Source organism: Halichoerus grypus, chromosome 9 (genome assembly GCF_964656455.1).
Source record: "Halichoerus grypus chromosome 9, mHalGry1.hap1.1, whole genome shotgun sequence".
Classification (NCBI taxonomy): domain Eukaryota; kingdom Metazoa; phylum Chordata; class Mammalia; order Carnivora; family Phocidae; genus Halichoerus; species Halichoerus grypus.
Genome location: NC_135720.1, coordinates 139,809,661 through 139,827,718, shown reverse-complemented (window position 1 = coordinate 139,827,718; position 18,058 = coordinate 139,809,661). Strand labels below are relative to the sequence as shown.

Sequence of the window (18,058 nt, the reverse complement as noted above, 5' to 3'; positions counted from 1 at the left end):
CTCACTGAGAGTATAAACCAAAGTCACGGACCATGGGCTTAAAAGATCATGCTTGATCTGATGTGGTCTTCTACCATCACTCTGCTCTCAATACTCTCCTGTCTCTGTCTGTTTCGCTCATTGACTCTTCTGCAGTCACATTGGCTTCCTTGCTGTTTCTTGAACAGGCCAAGTACACCCAACCCTTGTAGTTTTTGTACTTGATGATTCTTGTGCCAAAACTGTCTTTTCCCAGGACTCAGAAAAGTTCACTCCCTTGCTGCCTCCAGGTTTCTGCCAATATGGCATCATATCAGAGACCTTTCCTGATGAGAGCAACCTAGCCCTCCCTGGCATTCCCAACTCCTCCTACCCACTTTATCTTTTTCTTTCTTTTCAGTATATACAACCTATTAATGAATTACATATATTTTCTTTTATTAAGCTGTTCCATAAATAGAATTTAACTTTATTGAGGGCAGACAGTTTGCCTGTTAGTTTGTTTATTGCTAAATCTAGAATAGCCCTTGCCATATCATAAGTACTCAATGATGGGGTTTTGGAATATAGATGAGGTTCAGTGGGGTGGAGTTTGGAGCAGAGGACTAAGAAAGAGTTCTTGAGATGTCTTTGGTGCAAAATAGTGGTTGATTAAAGCAAGGGGACGGGACCCTGGGCAGAAAGAGCTGCTGCCCTAGGGTTGTGAGGGGTGGCTGATTATCTGCTATGGGGTTGGGGGAGGTAAGGAAAAAGGGAGGTTTTCAAAGGACTTTCATATGCTAAAGAGGACCTACAAGATACCAGAGGCCTTGCTTTGTCAAGTTAAGGTTGTTTACCCCTCTATTAAGGCATTAACATTAAGATAGTTGGGAACTTCCTGGAGGAACATTACACTCTGCCCCCTTCAATTATCTGTCAACGGGCTGCAGGTTATTAAGGGCATTTAATTGTATCTACATTTCTTTCTGGAAGCTAGGTTATTGATGATAGGAACGCTCTGTTCTTGTAGATTGCTAAGACATTTGTAAACTGAGGGAGACTCATGTCTTGTAGGATTGTGATCTCTATAAGTTAACTATTTGTTTTTCCTTTAGGGCAGCCAGGAGTGCCTGAGGAATGTCGCATATATCCCATGGGGCGGCGGGGGTTGTGGGGTGTCAGCTTCTGCTTTGTCCTCAGCTTGCCTTCTGTTCCCTCATCTCTCAATACATAAATGTTCAATGAATGAATTTAATAAAGTCATGGCTTTGATGTCCAACTCAGAATCTATGAATATACTTGATGAATCAACCAAGCTCTGTCTTTTATGAATATACATTTGGAGAGTACTTTTAATAAATAATTTAGGTTTATAAGTATTACTATTATTCTCTACATGTCTTTAACATAAGCCATAATTTCTATCCATTCCTCCCGTTCTTTCTAAATTCTTCAAGAGACTCCATGATGCACTGTTCATCATTTTATCTTCTGTGATTTATCATTATTACATTGAGAGTCTAGATTCCATGCTCAATAGGCTATTTCATCTTTAGTGTTTTGCCAAGAATTAATGAATGGTACTTCTGGTATGCGTGCTGGTTTTTGCCATGTGTTCCAACCAGCCAGTTTTAGTACAAGTGTACTTAAGTCAAAGAGCAATCAATGTTTGGGGTCTTTCTTCCCCTCAATCAAATGTCTTTACTGTAGCTTGGATTGACAAGATTGTTCATTTCCATTTTGAAAAGAAGTTGGCAAATATTTACTAACAAATACCTGTTCCCTTTCAATATATTTAAAGACAAATATAAAACTTAAAGTCATATGTAACAACGGTTACATTACATAGAACTTGTGTCAAGGACCTTTTCAACAGAGTACAATGTTTGACTTTTATGTGGCAGAACAAAATAGGAAAAGGGATCAGAGCACCTAAATAAGTTTATATAACACAAGTCATGAGATCGCTCTTCTCAAGGATAATGAGACTACAATGATAAACAAAACAAGATAAAAAAATGGATAAGCATCCATGATGTACCTAATTCTATAGGAAATTGCTATCAGCAAAAATGCTTCTTAAGCAAAGAAAGATAATGTTTACCCTTAAGTTGTCTACAATCTAGGTCATAGGAGAAGCCAAACCCGCAGCTCTCGCCGCATGACAACAGATGAAAGGGAGACAAATTATTACTGAGTTTTGGGTTTCAAAGCCTTTTAGGGACATTGGGAACTTTCAGGGATTCCAGAGAAGAGCCACAGAGATGATTAAAGAGTGTAAAACAGGACCTCTGAGGGTAGGTTAAAGGAACTGGGATTATTTAGTTTGGAAGCGAGGTGATTAAGAAGTGGTTTCAAAATAGCTTTAAAAATACACAGTGCTAGCTAATTGATAATGGTGGCCAGCTTTTCCCCAGGATGAGAAGTGAACAACAAAATGCTACCTGAGAGATCTGGTTAAATATATTAGTAAGGGGGAGTTGTCTGAAATTAAAGATAGAAATGGATAGTCAAAGTACGAGACTATGTTTTCTTTTCAGTTTATTTAATCTTTAAAAATGAGAAGAGATCCATGTAACTGACATGCAAAGGCAGAGAGTGAAAGTAAGTCATTTTTAAAGGCTATAGCACTGGAGGACTTTTCAAAATATCTTCCACGTAAGTGATTCTTAGACTATATTTAGCATTTGCCAAGTCTTACCATCGGCTCCGTGTCAACTTTGAATCGGAAATCCTGCAACTCAGCTTTTCCTCTCATCTTTAATTTTTTATATAACACTAATTATCTCTATGGATTGAAATTTTAAGTGCTTGGTATTTTGTATCCACTTATAATCAGGCACACCAAAATATCACAAAGGAAAGCTTTGTTTGTTTTCTTTAGGAAGTATTTCATAGTTCATTGGTAGATGATGTAGAGTCTTCTCGCATATGAAGCCAGATTGCCAATAAACATTACTTCCTGGGGCATTATAATTTATCTTACATTTAGTACCTCCAAATAGTTTTGGTAGAGAAAAAAAAAAAAAAAAACCTGAAGCAATCAAGCTGAGTTTCACTTTTTTACTTATTAAAGCCTAGTTAAAATAAAAGGAATGCTTAATGCATTGATTATGAAAATAAATTTTTCCAGTCCAAAGGCAATAATTCAGTTGAAAAGCTCATAAAAAGGGGGTACTCTGACACAATTCATCTCTGAAAGCTTGAATAATGTTTGATTTCTTCCAAACCAAATTTTAAACAGCCTAAGCAAACCCAAATTTATTTGAAAACCCAACTCCCATTGTTTACTTTTTCAGTGGGTTTTCTTTTTGGCAACAAAGAACCTGAAGTCTTAATAAAGTTGGGAACTTACTTAAATGCAGTGATGAAGAAACTGGGCCAATGCTTAGGGAAACTGTGTGCCAAGAAATTTTAGAACAATTGCATTTTAAGTATTGTTCCATTTCAGGGGTGGAATTAAACTTCTATGGAGCAAAACTGCCATATACACCTTATCGCTTAGTATGCTTTGCACAATCTTAAATGGAATTAGGTTTCTCATTAATGAAGGACATAAATCTGAATTTATTGGCCGAAAAGGCAAGATATGGATTCCAGTAATAGTGTTTTAAAATACACTCTTGTGTACTTACCTACATTATAGTATTCCAAAGTAATAGAAATCTTGGCCATCAAAAGTATCTTCATTAATTTCACACCGCGCATGTCAATAAACAGCTAAGCTCAGCACAGACTTTCTAAATCTTTCCGCCCCATCCACTTACCTATTCTTTTCGCTTCATTTACAGGGATGTGAGAACCAGCTATGTGACTGGATTTTTGGTGCATGAACCATTGCATGTTAGAGATAAAATTGTTTCTATTACATGAATTACTTCCGTGTAGGCAGGAAAAGAATCTTTAAAAAGAGTAAGAAAAAAGCCACCCAGGATTAGGGGAATGAGCTAGTCTTGGTGATCATGGGTTAGATGATACTCAGAAGAGCTAAGTTTAACTGACTCCCGTACCTCTGTATACAACCTCCTGTTTTATAACATCCTATTGCCAAATTGCAAAAATAATATTTTTTTTCCAAAAAGAATATTTCTAAGAAAATTGGGAATCTTGTTCAACAATGCAGATCAATGCCGGAGAAGTGTGATACTCCCTGAATGGGGCATCTACAATAAGAATAACCCATTTAAAGACATTTTACTCTACATTAGTTAGAATTAAAAAAAAAAAAAAAGGCCATCTGGGTAAAATCATCAGATTTTTACCTCTGAAGTTTTCAGAGATAGGCTCTCCCGCTAAGGCTCCATTTAGGCAGAAATTAAATTTCCATCCTTATCAGCTGTGCAGGCTTCCATGGAGCCCTGCCCACAGAGCTTAATCCAGACAGCAGTGTTTTGTCATCCACAAATCTATTCTATTCTAACCTTTGGGTGTGTTTAGAAATATGAATGTGGTATTTTCATAGGCCAGGCTGCAAATTGGAGGCATACCATGTGGTAAAAAATATGAGCTCATGGGGGAAAAAGAGCTTAGGTATTTTACTGTCAATTGACAAATAGGATGTTCCTGATCTCAGAGGAATTCTTTGGCTCACTATTTAATTGCTATTTAAAAAAATGTATTACTGAAAAAACATACACATTGAGATCCTTTAGGAAACAGAATTTCAGTGTATTTTGTATTGTTTCCAGGAAGAATTAGCAGCACTGAATTAAAGGCAATGCACAATGAAATAAATTTAAAAAAGCCTTCATCACTGGGAATCTTATGATGAAGAACTTTGATACAAAAAGTAACACAAAGGATAGAATGTCCCTTTGATACAAAAAGTAACACAAAGGATAGAATGTCCCTCGTGTATATACCCAAGGGAGAGAGGAAGTTGTAGTCATGTGTTTAGACCCGAAAATTTGCCAAATATCCTTTTGAGAAGGTTTGATTGGGAAGTAATTCAGGTGATACCTCCATGTACAAGATAGGAATTTAACGGACACGGGAGAGTGGGGCATTTCCGGATCATGATGAAAACAGAAGAGAAGCTTGGAACATGTATTGCAATGGCTGGAAAATGAGTGAAGGGGGGAAATGGATGTGCACTTAGAAGACAGAGGCTCCCAGTCTTCTCCACTGTCTCTCTTAAAATAACGCTTTTATTGTGTGCATAATAAATGTTCTAAGGAGAAGTACAAGGTGGTCATAGATATCTGTTAAAAAGCTTGGAGCAAGTCCTGATGGGAAGTTTAAAGGTAAAACTTTCACGTTCTTATCAAAGTCACTGGGTGAAAAAGTAGCTTTTAACCATCATTACCTCTGGCTGCTTTTTGTTTCTCAATATACTTGGCATTGGCATGTTAAATATCATAAACCTTTACAGGAAAGTGGTGTTGGTAGGCATCCAAGAAAGTATGTGTGAGATAGATACACACATACACACACACCCCTGTAATCGGAGTCCCCTTTAAGTCTATGCCAAATTTGACCTCTGTCTTTTAAATTTTCTTTCAAATAGCTGTGCTAGTTATTTTATTGTTGTATACGAACTGAGTTATGAAGATGTAATAATATATTTATAGGGATGGTGTGAGTAGACTACAGTTTATATAAAAGTCTTGGAAATAATTTCTTTGGGCATATGGCAGGTATAACATATCAAGCCATTTCAAATGCATTTACTTTATTTTTAAAGACTGCCCATTATATTATATTAAATTCCTTAGGTAAGTTTTAAAAAACCATTTATAATGAAATGGGTAACTCTTAAAATAAATGTGTTTTAGTGGTTGTTGATGGGTTGTAATGATTTAATAAGCTGTGTCTAATATTTTCTGTATCTATTTAATATAATTTATAACCATTCAGTCTAGCAATTGAGAAATAGAAATGAACCATTAGGGCAACTTGTCCCTTTCTGCTTTTTCTATACCCCATAAATGTGCTTTGTCCATTCTTGGTTTCAATAATTCTAGTGGTGGTTCGTCTATCATATCCTGTGGGAAAGCTGTCCACACAAAGATAGCTCTCAATGTTTAAATATTTTCTTTTCTCATAAAATTTAGTCCTTAATGTATATAACAAAATATGTTGGTTGAGGTTTGTACAGAATATTCTCCAGGGGAATAAGTGCATAGTACATTTTCAGATTTATAAGCTATTTCTAAATCTTTGCAAAATCCATGGCAATATGCTTTAAATAGTATCATTAATATGATATCTCATTGAGACTTAGATACTTAAAACTATATATATATATATGTATATATATAAACTATATATATAAACTCTCTCTCTATATATAAAATCATATCCTATCTCGTCAGTCACCTGGTGAGGTCTAAATGTAAAAGAAATCACTTCGGGGACCCTCCATCATTCTGCCTTCTTATATCTCTGATTACACATGTAGCACTTTTAGATGGAGATACTGGCTTTTTTTTTCACATGAGGTTGAATGTATTTATTTGTATTTGTCCTATCTCTGACATCAAACATTAATCACTACAAGGGTCACCCTCTTAAGCCCAATAGCATAATTAGAGAAAATTTTCTTTTTCATACAAATGTAACTCACCTTAATAAGATCTAAATGGAAACAAGTACCCTGAGCCAAAAATGAATTTGGGACATTCAAGATGATTTATTGCCTTTATGCTGTTTTGCATTCTTTTTAGAAAGCAGCTATACCATAGGGTTAAAAAGTTCTCTGTCTGCAGCTGGAGGCTCTGGGTCTAAATTCTATTTATGTGTCCTTTGGAAATCTAAGTGTTGTGTCCACATTTCCTTATCTGTGAAATGGAGCTAACATTTTGGTAGATGATAGAATTTTTGTAAATATTAAATGAGACGATGCATTTAGAACACTTACTAGAGTATCTAGCTCATAGTTGGCATTTAATAAATATTACTTTTATTTGAAAAATCAAGAATGGATAATGAAATAACAAGTTGCTAGTAATGGGCATGGAAATGTGCATGTAGATCCCCTTGGAGGAAGGATCTGAGGCCCCCACCATTGTAAATGTGGTCAGAAGACTGCATCTGGTGGGCAGTGCTTCTTCGGACTGCTTCTGTGGCCGAGAGATACCGCATCCTTTGGGGGAAGCCATGTGCATTGATGATCAAAGCATAGGCGTTAAAAGTCTCACCATTTAGGCTCAAAGCAGAATCACTGTGACTGGTCATTTCAGCTCTGCAGCTCCCAGTGGATGGCTGAGGCTGCTTCACCCTTTGCCTGCAACTGCTTCTTGCCTCTCCCTTCCAGAGAGGTTGAGCTGATCTCACGGGCCCTCCCTGACGAACATCTTGAACACTAAACTCTGTCTCAGAGTCTGCTCTCCAGAAAACCCAAACTGCAGCCTTGCTTTACAAGAAGAGTTTTAAAAATACTAGCTTTTTAAACAAATATTTAATTCAAAAATATAAAAAATGTAAAAAAAAAAAAATCTTCCTAACTAAAGGTGTTATTTCAAGCCCAGCATACCTGTCTTCAGCATTGCTTCCAGTTAGGTTCCTTAGAAAATCCTAAGTGTAAAGAGATGAGTTTTTAAAACAGTTTTATGCCATGAAGTTGCATTCTTTTTTTTTAATTAATTAATTTATTTATTTTTGAGAGAGAGAGAGCGTGCATGAGTGAGAGGAGGGGCAGACGGAGAAGCAGACTTCCCTCTGAGTGGGGAACCCAACGCAGGACTCGATCCCAGGATCCCAGGATCATGACCTGAGTCAAAGGCAGACGCTTAACTGACTGAGCCACCCAGGTGCCCATGAAGTTGCATTCTTGATTGAAACACCTGATGTCCAAAATTCTGTAGAAATCATTATTAACAGTATGCATTATAACTGATATAATTATTCAGTTTCAAAGTATTCATTAATAGCTTGTTTTGTAGCAAGACATGTTTAATTCAATTTATAGAAAAGATTATCCAGGAAGGCGCCTGGAAGTTTTGTGATGCCTCCTAGAATCAAAGGAATCCTAGAAGAGTAGGGCAAGATCTTTTGAATATATAAGGACCCAGATGGAAGAGCAGACTAATTTAAAATGTCACTCATTGGTTAAGCATCTGCCTTTAGCTCAGATCATGATCTCAGGGTCCTGGGATCGAGCCCCACATCAGGCTCCCTGCTCAGTGGGGAGTCTGCTTCTCCCTCTCCCTCTGCCCCTCCCTCTGCTCGTGCTCTGTTTCTCTCTCTCTCAAATAAATAAATAAAATCTTTAAAAAAATAAAATGTCACTCATTTATTTATTTATTCACCAGGTATGTATTTATTGAGCATGTATTAGATAATAGGCACTATGCTAGTACCAGTAGTGAGAAAACACAGATGTGTTCCCTGTCTTTTTTGGGCTACTTTTATCATGTGTGAGACATATAATCACATAAATACCCACCAAATTCCAACTGTGATAAATCCTAGCAGGGAAAGGGGTCTTGGTTTCCTTGAGAGATTTTATAATGGAGATCTGCCTCATCGGGATGCGGTCCCAGAAGCCACCATTGACCAAAAGCCTGAAAGATGAGTAGAAGTTAGCTATGTGGAGACAGAGTGAAGAACGTTCCCTGTAAATGCAGGAGCATTTCCAAAGGCCCTGAGGAGGAGACAGTTTGGCATATGACATCTGATACATGAAGGAATGAATAAAGGCCAGTTTGCCAACATCAGAAAACAAGGGGGAGGGGCTGAGGTTGAGGAAAGACTTAAAAAAACCCACATGATCCTGAGTTCTTCAAAGTGGCACATGACGACTGTCAAGGAGGTGATAAGAAGAAATATATACGTATGTATCTGTATAATAAATATCCCGTATATAATTATATAAAATATATGGATACTTTTAATATATTTTTGAAATATGATTGGCTAATGCAAAACTAGTTTTACTATATATTGGTGGGTGTAGAAAATATTTCTAATCAGAGTGGCTGCACAGATGGTTCTTGAACTCCCCTCTTTCTATGGACTCATGAGTCCCTCCGAAAAAAATCCAGAAACTATCTGAGCAACTCCTACACAGTGGGTGTACCAGAAAATACCCACGTTGAATTGGGTAGGAAGGGCTGAGATATACCTTCACCATAATTCTCACCCCTAACACAGCCCCATGCTATCTGCAGGGAACACCTAGTTAATTGGCCCCCAAAATGCCATTCTCTCAGCTTTTACTTATTTTTTATTTCATTATTTTACTTATTACTCCTAAAGAACTTTAGAATTTGTGTATGTTTAAAGCATAATTTAAAAACAAAAACATTTTGTATTACTATGTGAACCTTAAAATGACATATGCACAATAATTACTTATGGTACATATGCAGATTCCTTAACCCATTTCTCAGCCATATCTGTCTCTAGTGCCTTGTCAAAAATATTTAAAAATTTTTTAGTATAGTGTTATTTTAATGTTTTTCAGAAAATCATCTGCAATTTGTTTGAAAGTTGTGTTTTCTAGTTAAAGAATGTTGCAACTATTGATACATTTGTCTTTTTTCCATAGATCCTAATATTTTACTTGTGTTCCACAATTTTCTTATTACATGTCTTCATTATCATTCAGGTCACAATATTTTAAATTTCCCTTGTGACTTCTTTTTTGTTTTACTCTTGGTTATTTAGAATTATATTGCTTCCTTCTCTCTCTCCTCACAGAGACATTGGTATTCAAAAATTGGGTGACAGGAGCAGGGCTTAGAGGTGACAGGTGAAACAGGTGGTTAAGTGACTGGTTATATTGAACAAATATGTTAACTGATGGAGCAAGGAAGTAAGTGGAGAATAATGGGAGTCATTATTCTGTCTGAGAAGTTATTTACAAACAGTAATTGGGAGGACCACAAAAATTCCGTATGTGATGGACTGGGATTACAGTGACAGCCAAGTAGCAGTGAACACACCAAGCATTTGGAATTTGTATTCCAAGTACCATTCTTCCCTAAAAAAAGAAAACCAGGAATGCTCTGAGAAGTATCTGGGAAAGGGAAAGGAGATGAGCTTGGAGTCTCTTTCTCTTCTCAAAAGAATGAAATTTCTCAAATAACAATGGAGGTGCATAAAAAAGACCCAGGAGTCAGCCTGAAGGGCCAAACATAAGAAATTTGAGAATCAAAATAAATAATGAGTCTAGCCAGTCAAATTCATTGAATGGAATTGGAATCATTCTGATATTAAAAAATGAATAATTATATGAAATTGGAAGGAGAAAGAAAAGTTCTTCTTTGCAGTAGAGTCTCTGACAATAAATGTATGAAGAAAGACGGACATGATGATCCCCATCTGGCGACCATCTTGGGTGCTGGTTGGATCAGTCAGGAGTCAGGGTGAATTATCTGGCTGGTGAGTAGAAGCTGGAAGGGAAGAGACTCGATAAAGATTTGGCAGGGCAAAACAGGCATGAGTCCTTTCTGGCTCCAGAATTATTAGGATCTCAACTGCAATGGCTCACATGGCTAGAGTTATCCCAGGCAGCTTGCCTCGGGCTCAGTTCTGGCTGGAGCTGTGTTCTTTTGTTTCTTCTCCACATTTTCTGTGCTGGGCTTCCAGGAATGGGGCCTGTGTGAGCATGGCTGGAAGAGCTTAGGTTGATTTCAAAGTTTGTTTCATAGCTTCTGCCTTCTGCAAGGATGTGTCTTCGTAGAGGTCAAAATGGAAACTGCACAGCTTCCTTTGAACTAACCTCAGAAGGGCTGAATGTCAGCTCTCTCCGCTGCATCGTGTTGTCAAGTAAGTCAGTGGGGCCAGGACTAGATTCAAGGGGAAGGGAAACAGCCTTTACCTTTCAACAAGAGGAGCAGCCCAACATCTGCAGCCAATTTTATCCTACTGTACTCTCTATCCCAAGTAAATTTCTTCTCCATTGCTATTTTACTCAGTAAGGGCATTGTTTTATTTACAGTAATGAAGTGTTTCTCAAAATACGTATTCATATTATCACCCACCTAAATCCTTTTCTCTTTGAAGTATTGCATTGTTGCAATAATTCGAGGTTCTGCTAATGGGGCCAAGACAATCAACTCCATCATTTTGATTTTATTAGTTCATAGGAACATTTGGAATTGAAGATGAGTGAAATCAAGTTTTAAAATAACCATTTGATCTAATTGAAAAGTCATGGTTCATACAGTTGTAGGTAAAGTGACTTTTACAGCTACAGGTATGGAAAATTTTTATTTGAGTTATCTTAAAATAATGACCAACTCTGAAGTAGATACCAATTACTTTCAGTGGATTTTTGACTTACTTTCATTTTATCTGTAATATCACTGCTGTCACTCTTTTTTTTAAAAAAAGATTTTATTTATTTATTTGACAGAGAGAGAGATAGTGAGAGGAGGAACACAAGCAGGGGGAGTGGGAGAGGGAGAAGCAGGTCCCCGCCAAGCAGGGAGCCTGATGCGGGGCTCGATCCCAGGACCCTGGGATCATGACCTGAGCCAAAGGCAGACGCTTAACGACTGAGCCACCCAGGCATCCCTCTGATGTCACTCTTATGGGCAGTAAATACTGACAAAATCATTTTGTGTTAAATCACTCCTTATCAACTTCCAAAAGAAACAACTTGTCAGTATTTAATTTTTCATTAAACATGCAATTTTATTTTGTAATCTAATTGTTGATGGAAGATTTATCACACGGAAGTTTACAATCAGTAAAATAATTACAGGTACACACCAAAAACTGACAAATAAATAACACGTAGCAAAGGAGTTAAGACTACTCTCATAACCTCTACAGAAGGAACGCGAAGCTCCCATACTGACTTTACAAACACCTGTAGTTTCCTATTTTGTTGTTGTTGACTCGGCAGACTGGCAGCCTGGAGGCTTCACGCATATCATGGGTCTCTGTGATCCTTCTCTAGCTGTTGTGTCTGAATGCATGTTTTCAAACAGCAAGAGCCCCACGTTGTAATTGAAAGAGAGGTGTTGTATTGAGTCAGAGAAAGAGAGATGAGTTTTTGCTGGCTGTATTACAAATGGAATAGACTTTAAAGTGAAAACCCTGTCCCCTGCCTATGTATTCCATACATGACCAGATGGGCATTGGCAGAAACTGGGAGTACATAATAGACGTCTACCAAACACAGCCTCCTTTTCCCCCCTGGCTTTTTATTTATTATTATTTATTTATTTATTTATTTATTTATTTATTTAAGTAGGCTTCACATCCAGTATGGGTCCCAATGCAGGGCTTGAACTCATGGCTCTGAGATCAACACCTGAGCTGAGATCCAGAGTTGGACCCTTAACTGATGGAGTTGCTCAGGTGTGCCCCACCCCTCCGCCCTGCCTTTTTAAAAATGCAACTCTAAATAATGCTACTTTATAAAAATTCAGAAATCAAGAAACAGCTGGGACAACAATACCATACTAGGAAATCAAGACATATGATCATCTACAAGAGCAAAATGAAAAGTCAATTATTTTAATTGTGTTGCATTTAAAAAGGATCAGCCCAGTGCATTGTGAAGAAGGAACTGGAAGGCATAAGAGAGGATACTGAGAAACCAACGCACATAAGAAGTTATCATTATATGCTGGGTGACAGATGAACTATGTTGATGGTAACAGGGATGGCGAAAAGTGGATGGGTTTCTATAGATACGTAGGAAATAAAAGCAAAACAATTTTGTTCTATATTGGAGTAGGACAGAGTTTCAATAATGACATCATGTATCATGTACATGTACTGGGTGGATGATTGTTTCATTCTCTGTTAGAGAAAAGGTCCAGAAATATCAGAGGACCACCTTTGAGATGAGATGGCTTTTACTCATTCAAGAGATGTCAGCTGAATATATAAGTCTGGAATGAATGAGGATAGAATACTCTTAGCTAAACAAGTTTTTAAATGAGAACTTAAAGTTTCGTTTGATGAGTTAAATTTTCTCAGCCAAGTAGGAGACAAAAATGTGATTGCTAATGGCTGGAGGTGAAGGTAGAAAGTGAGAGAGAGAGACAGAGAGACATAGAGAGAGAGAGAGAAACAGAGACAGAGAGAGGTTAGGAGACTGAAATTAATTGTTGTTATTGCCTTAAGTAGCTGCATGAGTTGATCAGGGACGCGGAAGAGCACCAGGAGGACATGGGAATTTTCTGATTGTGATATAGTCATACCGAGCCAAGTGCTATGAGCATGGGTTGCTCTAAAATTCAATCACTGTACATTTAATTATGAAAAGAGAGGGAAACTCTGTTATTCATTGTCTTTGTTGATTACATTTTAAACCGATCATGTCTTTTGTGAATCAAAGTCACTTTTGTTGATTAACGTTTGAAAAATACTTTTATACACCTTGATGCGCTGAGCTGAAAGCAATTTCTAGTTTTCCTGCTACTGATTTGCATTGGCACTTTCTAGTTATTGTTCTAGACCAGGCTTTTTAAATTGCTATTGGATTGAAGGGCAGCATTCAAGAATAGGCCAAGAATCAGGGACCAAAATATTTGTGGCTTGAACTCAATCATATAACCCATTTTGAATTTTCTTTTTCCTAGCCATTGCATTCTACAAGAGAGGGTATAAAAAGAGACTGTTTTCTAAATCCCTAGATCCATTTGCAGCATAGGTGAAGAAAAATGGTTGCTAGCTACAAGTCTTTATTCATACATTTAACTATACTGTATGTTTTATTATAAATGAATTTGGGGTCCATATCTATCAAGGTGATGCTCATAGAAAATAGAGTTCTATCATATTAGAGTTTATGAATATCACTTCAACAGGACTAATTCTATGGATCGTGCCATGTGTCAGAGGCCTTTCTCAGTCTTCAATGCCATTCATATTTAAAATATAAACAAAGAAGGATCAGAGTTAGTCAGTTACCACGGATGACATTTGTGCATTTGTGTGTCTGGGAAAAAAAAAAAAAAAAAGCTGATTGTGAAAAAACTGTCCCAACTTCGAATCATATATTTCTTAGGTGCTAAATCATATTTTAGAAAAACCTAGTCTAAGGAATTTCCAGTGAGGCTTTCTGCCTCATCAAATGTCATTTATGTCACAGTCCTTAAAAGCTTTTACCCTTACTGTTTTTTTTAACCTATTGGTTTGACAGGGAAGTGCAGGATGCTTTTTGTGTGTGTTAAGCCCTCACCATCTATCTTGTCCCAAACCAATGTGGCCCAGGAAATGGAAGGCGGAATGTTATTTTTACACTAAGCTCTGCCCAGACCACTGGCAATAAAGAAAAAAAAAGTTGTTTTTTTTTTTTTTAATAGTAGCCTCCACACCCAGCATGGAGCCCAACAAAGGGCTTGAACTCACGACCCTGAGATCAAGACCTGACCTGAAATTAAGAGTCAGATGCTCAACTGACTGAGCCACCCAGGTGCCCGAAAGAAAAAGTTTTTGAAACTCAATGTAGGGAAGATTGGGGTTAACTTTTTGAGTTATCAGTGTCATATTCATTGGATTTTTATATTCACTTTGCATTTCCCTTCATCTTTATTTATTGGTTAATTTTTTTTTTTTTTAATTTCAGGCATCACTCATCTGTATGGGTAGCTCTGAAACGTCAGTATGTTAGAAGTGAAATACAGCAAATTCATACGCCAAACCTACAGCTGTCATTTACTTTTAAAACTCCAGGAATCTGACAGATTTGGTAGAATTCCTATGGGATGGGACATCATTCTTTGAGATAAATCCCTGTCTTTGCAATGGACTGGAACTAGGAATTAAGAATGAATGGTGACTAACATAACATAATAAAATAAAATTAAAAAAAGAGAAATGACTAAAGATTTTTTTTTTTAAAGGTTTTATTTATTTGACAGAGAGAAAGACAGCCAGAGAGGGAACACAAGTAGGGGGAGTGGGAGAGGGAGAAGCAGGCTTCCCGCTGAGCGGGGAGCCCGATGTGGGGCTCGATCCCAGGACCCTGGGATCATGACCTGAGCCGAAGGCAGACGCTTAATGACTGAGCCACCCAGGTGCCCGAGAAATGACTAAAGATTTTTAATGTCATATTTTGCATCTGTGTGCTAATAAAATTTAATTTTCAAAAAAAAGAATATTCACAAATAATGATCAAAAAATTTTTTTACATCAAACACATTTTAAAATTAAAAACTCCAGATAGATTTGAAATGCTGCTAATGTGCCAGTGGTCTGGCTTTTTGGAGGGTGAGGGGGCGTGGGGGGTGTGCGTGCGGTGGGCACGCCAGGCTGATGTCTAACGCTTGTGGGAAGAAGAAAGATGAATCAGCTGCCCAGGTGAAGAAGCAGGTAAACACGTACCTTGCGTGTGGAGGGTTATGTTGGGACACGATGAAAATCTGTCACAACCAGGAAAACTAAGTAATTGCTTTAACCTGCTAAAGATCCCTTCTTACTCCATAATCTATTTAAGTCCTGAAGTTTCATTTCCACCCACCGAAGCTGACTCACAGGTGCGACTGGAGACACCACATTGCTTGAAGGTCCCTGGCAGTGTTCCCTAGGAAGCTAGAAAAAATAGATGCAGAAGTGCATTTGTGAATCCAGAGATATCATCTAATATCTGGTATAATTTATTTGTTAAGGAGAACTTCAGCCTCTGCTTCATTTGAGAAGTCCAGCATTGATTTTGTCCCTGACAGAATAAATATATTCCATAGGTCACCTGCACACTTTGTAAACTTATTTCAGCAGACATTAAGAATTTTATCATATGGATGATGGGTGATTTTCATTTTTCATTGCTGTTTTTCTTGGAAAATAAGAAAATTCGGGCTATTTTTCCATAGTTAAGTGGATACAACCTTCACAGATAGATCTTGAGGCCAAGGGCAGGAAAAAAAATGCATAATTTGTGGCAGTTTCCCATGAAACTTGGATATGGAATGTAATTGTTATTAATACTTTCACATATAGAAATGTACAATTATAGGGGCACCTGGGTGGCTCAGTCGTTAAGCGTCTGCCTTCCGCTCAGGTCATGATCCCAGGGTCCTCGGTTTGAACTCCGCATAGGCTCCCTGATCAGCTTCTCCCTCTGCCTCTGTCCCTGCTTCTGTGCTCTCTCACTTACTCTCTCTCAAATAAATAAATAAAATCTTTTTTAAAAAAGAAACGTACAATTATAATTCTATAGCAATAGTCCCAAACTTTAGTTAGCATTACAATTATCCAGAGAACCTGTGAATATTTTAGACATATGTTCTTCACTATTGTCTAAAGACCTCAGATATTCTCCATTAAAAAATATTTTGTGTTTCAGAGTAGGAGCACTCTGTGGCCAAGTACTGTGTTTAACAAGCGTGGGACCTTTACTTCGGGCCACACTGTCTCTGGTGTTTTTAGACTCACATACCTACACTCACTTGCCTATTTGAAACACATTCAATCAGGGCACTGTGTGCTGTACAGGACCCATAATAATTTAAAAATAAATCAGTCCTTCCTTCAATGAGCAAACGATCTAGAAAGAGAGGAAAATAATGCAAACAAAATGTTATAATCCTATACCATAAAATAGGGGTTTTGCAGAAAAGAATATAGATTAGAGAGGGAGCCTATTCACTTCTCTCCTAAAGCCTAGACTTTTCTATCCAGCTGCAAATGTGACATCTCCCTTTGATGCCTGACAGACATTGCACACTTAGCATGCAGAAAACTGGACCCCTGATATTTCCCAGATTTATTTCTCTTCTAGTTTTCTTCAGTTCAGCAAGCATCAACTTCACCTGGTACAAAATACATAAAGTCATCTTGAGGTTCTCCCTTGCTCTCATACACTACATCAACCCATCAGCAAGTGCGTGGGCTCTACCTTATCCTTTGCTGTGATTTTATTCCAGCTCCCCACCGTTTTTCACTTGGGTGATGCAATGGTCTCCTACCTCACCTCCCACGCCCACCATTGATCCCCTTTCCATACTTTCCGTGCCTTAGCCAGAGGGGCACTCTTACGCCTAACCATGCCTTATGCAACTCAGAACTCTCCAGTGGCTTCCCATTTTGTTCTGAGGGAAAAACCCAACAACGATCCATGAGGATCTACAAAAAATCTAGTTGCCTCTTTCTTCCATTGACCTCAAATCTTAATATTCTCCATCTTGGTCATTCTAATGCAGATATGTTTACTTTCTCTCTGTTCCTCAAACACTGAGGACATGCTTCTGACTCGGGGCCTCTGTTTGGTATGCTCTTTTCAGAAGTATCTGCATGGCTTTCTCTCCTCCAGATCTGTGGTTCACTGTCACCTGTTTGGGGAGCCCTGCCTTGACTATCCTTCTTTGTATTAGTTAGGGGAGGCTGGTGACTGTAATGCATAGACCTAACATGCATCCTGGATCACAAATCATGGATGTTTATTCCTCAGTCTCATGATAGTGCAAGGCAGGTGCTCTTGTTGGGAAGGATTCTTGGTTGATGGAGTACTTCTTTCCATGTGGTGATTCCATTCTATCCTATGAGTCAACCATCCACTAGGACAAAGGCCTGCCTCCTGGCCAAATCTGGCCCACACATGTGTTTCTATTTTTGCCCCATAGTAAATTTTTTTACCTTTTAAAGGGGTTATTGGGGGAAAAAACTAAAAAATATGCAGATGTATATGCCTAGAATACCTTAAAAAATTTGCTCAACTTTGGTCAAGAGACTAGGCGGTAGAGTCACATGTAGTCATCTAAAAAGTCTTAAAGTCATATATTTTTTTCTTCTTTTTTTAACTAAACCCTTTAAAACGAAAAGAAAAAAAATCCCTAGTTTGTGAGCCATACAAAAAGAACCGGAGGGCTGGATTTGGCCCACAGCCATAGTTTGCAGACCCCTGCTCCCGCCATTCACGCACTTTGGAGATCGAGTCATTTTTCTAGGCTTCGATCCCAACAGACAGAATGGAAATTTTTTTATTAGCAAGTATGAACACTATCGGCTTGATACCCTTGCCTTGTGTTAAAGGAGCGTGGTTTGCTAGTTAAGGGGAAGAGGATAAAAGGCATTTAATTCCCTGACTGCTGTGCTCTCCAGCCGTGGACTGATGGTCAGTGGGAACCAGGAATTACAGCACTCCAAGTTCCTAGGCAGGCCACGGTGATCATTTTTACTTGAACTGAAGTTTTAATTTAGTAGTCTGCTATAGGGAGTATAGGGGTAGCTATAGGGAAAATAATTACTGTGC

General features: G+C 37.9%; 1 long non-coding RNA gene across 1 annotated transcript in view; it reads left to right on the top strand.

The window, feature by feature from the left end:
• LOC118554512 (uncharacterized) overlaps positions 1–14,642 on the top strand; it is a 621,204-nt gene extending 606,562 nt beyond the window's left edge. The window contains exon 6 of the long non-coding RNA XR_013440981.1: positions 14,435–14,642. This is a non-coding gene — a long non-coding RNA (uncharacterized LOC118554512). The remainder of the gene's footprint in view (positions 1–14,434) is intronic.
• The last annotated feature ends 3,416 nt before the right edge of the window (positions 14,643–18,058 follow it).